Below are 9,564 nucleotides of genomic sequence, written 5' to 3' on the forward strand. Positions count from 1 at the left end.
TTGTGTTCGGCCAAAAAGGAGAGAAGTGGTGTTTAGGTTGTGTGAAAATGAAGGAGTGAAGATGGGTTTATATAGAAGTGGGGGGGCTTGGTTCGGTCATGTATGGGAGGGTTTGGGAGGGAAAGTGGTTTGAATTTGAAGGGTGAGGTAGGTGGGGTTTTATGAAGGGTGGATGTGAGTGGTGAAGAGAAAGATGGGATTTGATAGGTGAAGGGTTTTGGGGAAGAGGTGTTGAGGTGATTGGTGAATGGGTGAAGAAGAGAGAGAGTGGTGGGGTAGGTGGGGATCCTGTGGGGTCCACAGATCCTGAGGTGTCAAGGAAAAGTCATCCCTGCACCAAATGGCATGAAAAAATGCGTTTCTAGCCAATTCTGGCGTTAAACGCCGGGCTGGTGCCCATTTCTGGCATTTAACGCCAGCTTCTTGCCCTTTTCTGGTGTTTAACGCCAGTCTGGTGCCCTTTTCTGGCGTTAAACGCCCAGAATGGTGCCAGACTGGGCGTTAAACGCCCAACAGCTAGCCTTACTGGCGTTTAAACACCAGCACGCTCTCCTCCAGGGTGTGCTATTTTTCTTTCTGTTTTTTATTCTGTTTTTGCTTTTTTCATTGATTTTGTGACTTCTCATGATCATCAACCTACAAAAAACATAAAATAACAAAAGAGAATAGATAAAATATAACATTGGGTTGCCTCCCAACAAGCGCTTCTTTAATGTCAGTAGCTTAACAGTGGGCTCTCATGGAGCCTCAGAAATGCTCAGAGCAATGTTGGAACCTCCCAACACCAAACTTAGAGTTTGAATGTGGGGGTTCAACACCAAACTTAGAAGTTGGTTGTGGCCTCCCAACACCAAACTTAGAGTTTGACTGGCGGGGCTCTGTTTGGCTCTGTTTTGAGAGAAGCTCTTCATGCTTCCTCTCCATGATGACAGAGGGATATCCTTGAGCCTTAAACACAAAGGATTCTTCATTCACTTGAATGATCAATTCTCCTCTATCAACATCAATCACAGCTTTTGCTGTGGCTAGGAAGGGTCTGCCAAGGATGATGGATTCATCCATGCACTTCCCAGTCTCTAGGACTATGAAATCAGCAGGGATGTAATGGTCTTCAACTTTTACCAGAACATCCTCTACAAGTCCATAAGCTTGTTTTCTTGAGTTGTCTGCCATCTCTAGTGAGATTTTTGCAGCTTGCACCTCAAAGATCCCTAGCTTCTCCATTACAGATAGAGGCATGAGGTTTACACTTGACCCTAGGTCACACAAGGCCTTCTTGAAGGTCATGGTGCCAATGGTACAAGGTATTGAAAACTTCCCAGGATCCTGTCTCTTTTGAGGCAGTTTCTGCCTAGACAAGTCATCCAGTTCTTTGGTGAGCAAAGGAGGTTCATCCTCCCAAGTCTCATTTCCAAATAACTTGTCATTTAGCTTCATGATTGCTCCAAGGTATTTAGCAACTTGCTCTTCAGTGACATACTCATCCTCTTCAGAGGAAGAATACTCATCAGAGCTCATGAATGGCAGAAGTAAGTTCAATGGAATCTCTATGGTCTCATTTTGAGCCTCAGATTCCCATGGTTCCTTATTGGGGAACTCATTGGAGGCCAGTGGACGTCCATTGAGGTCTTCCTCAGTGGCGTTCACTGCCTCTTCTTCCTCTCCAAATTCGGCCATGTTGATGGCTTTGCACTCTCCTTTTGGATTTTCTTCTGTATTGCTTGGAAGAGTGCTAGGAGGGAGTTCAGTAATTTTCTTGCTCAGCTGACCCACTTGTGCCTCCAAATTTCTAATGGAGGACCTTGTTTCAGTCATGAAACTTTGAGTGGTTTTGATTAGATCAGAGACCATGGTTGCTAAGTCAGAGTTGTTCTGCTTAGAACTCTCTGTCTGTTGCTGAGAAGATGATGGAAAAGGCTTGCTATTGCTAAACCTGTTTCTCCCACCATTACTATTGTTGAAACCTTGTTGAGGTCTCTGTTGATCCTTCCATGAGAGATTTGGATGATTTCTCCATGAAGGATTATAGGTGTTTCCATAGGGTTCTCCCATGTAATTCACCTCTTCCATTGAAGGGTTCTCAGGATCAAAAGCTTCTTCTTCAGATGAAGCTTCCTTAGTACTGCATGGCACATTTTGCATTCCAGACAGACTTTGAGAAATCATATTGACTTGTTGAGTCAATATTTTGTTCTGAGCCAATATGGCATTCAGAGTGTCAATCTCAAGAACTCCTTTCTTCTGATTAGTCCCATTGTTCACAAGATTCCTTTCAGAAGTGTACATGAATTGGTTATTTGCAACCATTTCAATTAGTTCTTGAGCTTCTGTAGGCGTCTTCTTCAGATGAAGAGATCCTCCAGCAGAGCTATCCAAAGACATCTTGGACAGTTCAGAGAGACCATCATAGAAAATACCTATGATGCTCCATTCAGAAAGCATATCAAAGGGACACTTTCTGATTAATTGTTTGTATCTTTCCCAAGCTTCATAGAGGGATTCTCCTTCCTTCTGTCTGAAGGTTTGGACTTCCACTCTAAGCTTACTCAATTTTTGAGGTGGAAAGAACTTTGCCAAGAAGGCATTGACTAGCTTTTCCCAAGAGTTCAGGCTTTCTTTAGGTTGTGAGTCCAACCATGTCCTAGCTCTGTCTCTTACAGCAAAAGGGAATAGCATAAGTCTGTAGACCTCAGGGTCAACCCCATTAGTCTTGACAGTGTCACAGATTTGCAAGAACTCAGCTAAAAACTGATGAGGATCTTCCAATGGAAGTCCATGGAACTTGCAATTCTGTTGCATTAGAGAAACTAATTGAGGCTTAAGCTCAAAGTTGTTTGCTCCAATGGCAGGGATAGAGATGCTTCTCCCATAGAAATCGGGAGTAGGTGCAGTAAAGTCACTAAGCACCTTCCTTGCATTGTTGGCATTGTTGTTGTTGATGACAAGTCATCATATACCCATTTTCTATGCTTTTTCATACAAGAAATTGATGATTTGTGCTTAAATATTGAATGCTTTTGTGCTTAAATGATATATTTTCTTGATATTTTAATTTTATAAATCTTGTAGGAAATAAGAAGAAAAAGAAGCAAAGAAGCACAAAAAAAGGAGAAAAAAAGAGCTTTGGGGTACACTTTGAAGTTGGGGTACACTTTGGAGCCTTAGGCCACGCTTTTAAAAGCGTGGCCCATGACCAAATCAAGGAAGGAAGCATCCAGCACGCACACTGCCCTGCCCTTGCCAAGGGCAGGGCAGAATCGTGATGCAAAGTGTGGTTGGAAGCAAGAATTTTCGCTAAGTTAAAATCTGGCCGCACATAGCATGACCATGCCTACTTCAAAGGGCTATAACTTGAGCTACAGACGTCCAATTGATGTGCTTCTAGTTGCGTTGGAAAGCTGACATTCAGAGCTTTCCAACGATATATAGAAATCCATATTTGGCGTCCAATTGAGGCAGGAACGAAAGGCATCTTTAAGGGCCAAAAATAAGCAAAAATAAACCAAGGAAAATGATCAAGCGTGTGTCTCTGCCCAGATTCGAACACGGGCCTTCATTTTGGAAATACTGCCCTGCCCTCCGCGAGGGCAGGGCAGCATTTGGCTGGTGCACAACTCTGGCGCACCAAGAAGCGAATCTGGCGCACCAAATCATGACCCTGGCAGCACCAGCGCGCACCACACACAATCCTGGCAGCACCAAATTTTTCTGCCCTGCCCTCCGCGAGGGCAGGGCAGCGTTCTGCGCACCAAGGCACGTTCCTGGCAGCACCAGCGCGCATCACAACTCGATCCTGGCAGCACCACGCCCGCACCCTGGCAGCACCAAACATCAATTTTCTGCCCTGCCCTCCACAAGGGCAGGGCAGCCTCCTGGGAGCAACATGGGCCAAAATTCAACCAAATTTTCATTTAAATTCAATTCCTCTCCAAATTGAATCAAGGCCAACCAAACCCATTTCTCCTCAAATCCAAAGCAAGCAAAGCCCAAATCATCACTCAAAGGCACATGGATCAAGTAATTTAGGATTTTCATTTTTGTAATTTGTTTTAATTTCATTTTCATTTTATTTTGTAAAGCCTATATAAGGCATCATTTCCATCTTTGAAAGGAGGCGAGACCCACTAGGGAATATTAGGATTTGAGAGCTCTCTCTTAGTTTTTATTGCTGTTTTGGAATTTTGGATTGGGAAGGAAGGAATTCTGTTTCATTCCTGATTTGAGATTCATCTTGTTCTCTTACTGCATAACTCAATTTTCATTTGCTGTTTTAAATCTTCTTCTTCTGCAATCTGTTCTTTTAAATTTTCTGTAACTTCTCTCTTGTTGGATCAAGGAAGGGAGTGAGATCTAGACTTGTTCTCTAGTCTCATTGATTCCCTGAGATCTTCAACATTCTTTTAAATTGCTGCAAATTAAGCACTGCTTTTCTGTTTAGAATTCTTCAAGCAATTTCCATTTTCTGTTTAGATCTGTTGCATGATTTTGCACCTTTTACTTCTCTGTTTGATTGCTATTTACACTTTCCTGTTGAATTTTAATTTCCAGCACCCACTCCCCTTTATATTTCATGCAATTTATATTTCTTGCAATTTAAGTTTCAGCTATTTTACTTTCTTGTTCTTTAAGTTTCAGCAATTTAATTATTCTGCACTTTTAATTCCCTGTCATTTACTTTCTGTTGGCTACACTTCACACAATTCACTCAATGTTAGCTTGACTAAACTAATCACCCACTAAAGTTGCTTGATCCATCAATCCCTGTGGGATCGACCTCACTCTTGTGAGTTATTACTACTTGATGCGACCCGGTACACTTGCCGGTTGGATTTGTGTGTTGGAAATTCGTTTTTTCGCAAAAACACCATCAAGTTTTTGGCGCCGTTGCCGGGGATTGATTAGATCAACAATGATTAAGTGGGTGAGAAGTCTAGATCAAGCATTTTTTTCTTTTTTGTTCTCTGTTCTAAGTTGAAACCAAGGTGTTTGTGTTTTTGCCTCACTAAGCAAAACTCATTTCTGATATGAGTAATTCCAATTTTCATTGGTGTTGATGTTTACAAAATACAAATGGAGTTCAACTCATCTTATGGTCAAACAAAATTTTATGGGATATCACCCACCATCACCAATCTCTAATGGTGGTTGGGAATATCACCAAGAAACTTCAAATTCTGGGCACTCCAATTCATGGAGCTATGCTTCAGAACCACAAGATGAGAAAGAAAATCATATGGGATATTTCCCTCCACCACAAAATGATGCAAGTCATGATTCTAATGGTGGCTGGGAAGGGAATTCTGGTGCTCCATGTGATATTCATCCAAAGACATCATCACTTGACCAAACTTCAACAGAAAGCCCCTTTCAAAACTCACCACCCACACAAATTTCCATGAACCACTCAAGGCTCTCAAAGCTTGAGTCCATGTTCAAAAAATATGAGGAGGAGACAAAGAAATTATGGAAAAGAAAAGAAAACTTCTTCACAAACATGGAAGTGCACGTAGCTCAAGTGGTGAGTGCAACGAAAAAGGAGGAAAAACAAGAGGAAGAGGCTACTGCATCAAGTGAAATTGTGATGAGCTGATAATTTGTATACTTTTTGGCATTGTTTTTAGTATGTTTTTGGTATGATCTAGTTAGTTTTTAGTATATTTTTATTAGTTTTTAGTTAAAATTCACTTTTCTGGACTTTACTATGAGTTTGTGTGTTTTTCTGTGATTTCAGGTATTTTCTGGCTGAAATTGAGGGACCTGAGCAAAAATCTGATTCAGAGACCAAAAAGGACTGCAGATGCTGTTGGATTCTGACCTCCCTGCACTCGAAGTGGATTTTCAGGAGCTACAGAAGCCCAATTGGCGCGCTCTCAACGGCGTTGGAAGGTAGACATCCTGGGCTTTCCAGCAATATATGATAGTCCATACTTTGCCCAAGATTTGATGGCCCAAACCGGCGTTCAAAGTCACCTCAAGAAATCCCAGCGTTAAACGCTGGAACTGGCACCCAAATGGGAGTTAAACGCCCAAACTGGCACTAAAGCTGGCGTTTAACTCCAAGAAGAGTCTCTACACGAAATTTGCTTCATTGCTCAGCCCAAGCACACACCAAGTGGGCCCGGAAGAGGATTTTTATGTCATTTACTCATTTCTGTACACCTTAGGCTACTAGTTTCTTATAAGTAGGACCTTTTACTATTGTATTAGGATCTTTTGATCACTTTAGATCTTAAGAGGACTTTGGTAGCTATCTTCATTTTTATGCTATCTTAGATCATTGGGAGGCTGGCCATTCGGCCATGCCTAGACCTTATGCTTATGTATTTTCAACGGTGGAGCTTCTATACACCATAGATTAAGGTGTGGAGCTCTGCTGTACCTCGAGTATTAATGCAATTACTATTGTTCTTCCATTCAATTCCGCTTGTTCTTGTTCCAAGATATCACTTGTTCTTCAACTTGATGAAGGTGATGATTGACGCCCATCACCATTCTCACTCATGAACAAAGTGACTGACAACCACTCTTGTTCTACAAGCATTTGAGGCTTGGTGAATATCTCTTAGATTCCTGATTGCACGATGCATGGTTGATCGCCTGACAACCGAGTGCTCGCCTGACAAACGAGCCAACCATTCCGTGAGATCAGAGTCTTCGTGGTATAGGCAGGACCTGATGGCGGCATTCAAGAGAATCCGGAAGGTCTAAACCTTGTCTGTGGTATTCTGAGTAGGATTCAAACCTGTAACCTACTGGGCGTTAGTGACAGACGCAAAAGAGTGATTCTATTCCGGTAGGGGAGGGAACCAAACCGGTGATTAGCCGCACTGTGACAGAGTGCATGAGCATTAGTTTTCACTGCGAGGATGGGAGGTAGCTGCTGACAACAGTGAAACCCTACACGAGCTTGCCATGGAAAGGAGTAAGAAGAATTGGATGAAGGCAGTAGGAAAGCAGAGAGACGGAAGGGAAGGTGTCTTCATACGCTTATCTGAAGTTCCTACCAATGAATTACATAAGTATCTCTATCTTTACCTTTGTGTTATTTTCGTTCATCACTATATCCATTTGAGTTTGCCTGACTAAGATTTACAAGATGACCATAGCTTGCTTCAATACTAACAATCTCCGTGGGATCGACCCTTACTCACGTAAGGTTTATTACTTGGACGACCCAGTGCACTTGCTGGTTAGTTGTGCGAAGTTGTGTAATGCCATGGTATTGAGCTACCAAGTTTTTGGAGCCATTACCGGGGATTATGAGAATTGTGAAAAAGTAATGTTCACAATTTCGCGCACCAAGTTTTTGGCGCCGTTGCCGGGGATTGTTCAAGTTTTGAGCAAGCTTTTGGTAACATCAGTGCCAAGATCCGGCAGCAACATCAAGTTTTGGTGTTATTGCCCGGGATTGTTCAGGCTGGACAACTGACGGTTCATCTTGTTGCTTAGATTAGGTATTTATTTTTTTCGAAATTCTTGAAGATGAGTTCTAGAGTTTCATGATGATTTGTTGAAATCTGGCTGGCTGAGAAGCCATGTCTAATCTCATTGGACCGAGGTTTCAACTTATCACCACAAGAGCTTGTTGATTTCTATCTATCTTGCTTTTGGAGCAGTGATCTGCTAAGGCTTGGCTGGCCTCTGGCCATGTCTAGTGTTTTGGACCGAAGCTTTCTCTGAAAGCTTGGCTGGCTGTGAAGCCATGTCTAATTCCTGGACCGGAGTCTTAGACTAACATTGCACTGGTTCCTGGAATTCTCATTAAGAATTTTGATATCTTTTTCCACTTAATTTTCGAAAAAAAACACAAAAAAAAAATTTTACAAAATTTTAAAATCCAAAAATATTTCTTGTTTAAGTCTAGTGTCTCATCATAAGTTTGGTGTCAATTGCATGCATTCATATGTCTAAGTGATCTTCAAGATGTTCTTGATGATTTACTTGCTCTGATCTTTGAAATTCTATTGACTTGATTGTTTTGTGTGTCTCATATGCATTTCCATTTTGTTAGTGTCAGTGGTATACAAACTGCTAAGTTTGGTGTCTTGCATGCATTGTTATTTGATTCTTGTTGCATTTTGGTTTGTCCTTATTATTAAAAATCCAAAAATATTTTTAATTTGTGTCTTTTCAAGTCAATAATAAAGAGAATTGAAGATTCAGAACATACAGCAGAGGAATTGCACAGAAAAAGCTGGGCGTTCAAAACGCCCAGTGAAGAAGGACAGACTGGCGTTTAAACGCCAACCAGGGTACCTGGTTGGGCGTTTAACGCCCAAAAGGGTAGCATTTTGGGCGTTAAACGCCAGAATGGATACCATTCTGGGCGTTTAACGCCAGGATGGCTAGAGGGGAAGATTTTGTTTTCAAATCAATTTTTTTCAAGTTTTCAAAATCTTTTCAAAATCAAATCTTTTTCAAATCAATTTTTCAATCAAATCTCTTTCAAAATCAATTTCTTTCCATTTTCAAAGATACTTACCATCAATTAATGATTTGATTCAACATTTCAAGTATGTTGCCTTTTCTGTTGAGAAAGGTTTAATGTTTGAATCATATCTTTTCTTGTTAAGTCAAGTTTTTTTTTTTCAAATCAAATCTTTTTAAAATGTTTTTCAAATCATATCTTCTCAATCACATCTTTTTAAAACCAATCATATCTTCTTAACCACATCTTTTTCAAAATAGTTTTCAATCAAATGTTTCTGATTTCTAATTTCAAAATCTTTTTCAAAAATCATTTGATTTCTTTTCCCTTTTCATTTTCGAAAATTAAGTAATGTTTTTCAAAAATATTTTTTTAAATTTTCCACTTAATTTTCGAAAATGACTTCCCTCCTTCTCACATCCTTCTATTTATGGACTAACACTATCCCTTAATGCAAAATTCGAACTCCATCTCCTTTATTAAGTTCGAATTTTCCACTTCTGTCTTCTATTCTTCTTTTCCTCTGACACATAGAGGAATCTCTATACTGTGACATAGAGGATTCCACATTTTCTTGTTCCCTTCTCTTTCCTATGAGCAGGAGCAAAGACAAAGGCATTCTTGTTGAGGCTGATCCTGAACCTGAAAGGACCTTGAAGAGAAAGCTAAGAGAAGCCAAAGCACAACTCTCTTTAGAGCACTTGAACGAACTCTTCAAGGAAGAAGAACAAATGGCAGCCGAAAACAACAACAATGCCAACAATGCAAGGAAGGTGCTGGGTGGCTTTACTGCACCTACTCCCGACTTCTATGGGAGAAGCATCTCTATCCCTGCCATTGGAGCAAACAAATTTGAGCTTAAGCCTCAATTAGTTTCTCTAATGCAACAGAATTGCAAGTTTCATGGACTTCCATTGGAAGATCCTCATCAGTTTTTAGCTGAGTTCTTGCAAATCTGTGACACAGTCAAGACTAATGGGGTTGACCCTGAGGTCTACAGACTGATGCTATTCCCTTTTGCTGTAAGAGACAGAGCTAGAACATGGTTGGATTCTCAACCTAAAGAAAGCCTGGACTCTTGGGAAAAGCTAGTCAATGCCTTCTTGGCAAAGTTCTTTCCACCTCAAAAATTGAGT

General features: G+C 40.9%; 1 non-coding gene across 1 annotated transcript; it reads left to right on the plus strand.

The window, feature by feature from the left end:
• The first annotated feature begins 2,436 nt into the window (after positions 1-2,436).
• On the plus strand, positions 2,437-2,544 carry LOC112767951 (small nucleolar RNA R71). Its single transcript, XR_003185396.1, has one exon. It is a non-coding gene; the product is annotated as a small nucleolar RNA R71 (small nucleolar RNA).
• Positions 2,545-9,564: the final 7,020 nt, after the last annotated feature.

Source organism: Arachis hypogaea, chromosome 2 (genome assembly GCF_003086295.3).
Source record: "Arachis hypogaea cultivar Tifrunner chromosome 2, arahy.Tifrunner.gnm2.J5K5, whole genome shotgun sequence".
NCBI classification, from domain to species: Eukaryota; Viridiplantae; Streptophyta; class Magnoliopsida; order Fabales; family Fabaceae; genus Arachis; species Arachis hypogaea.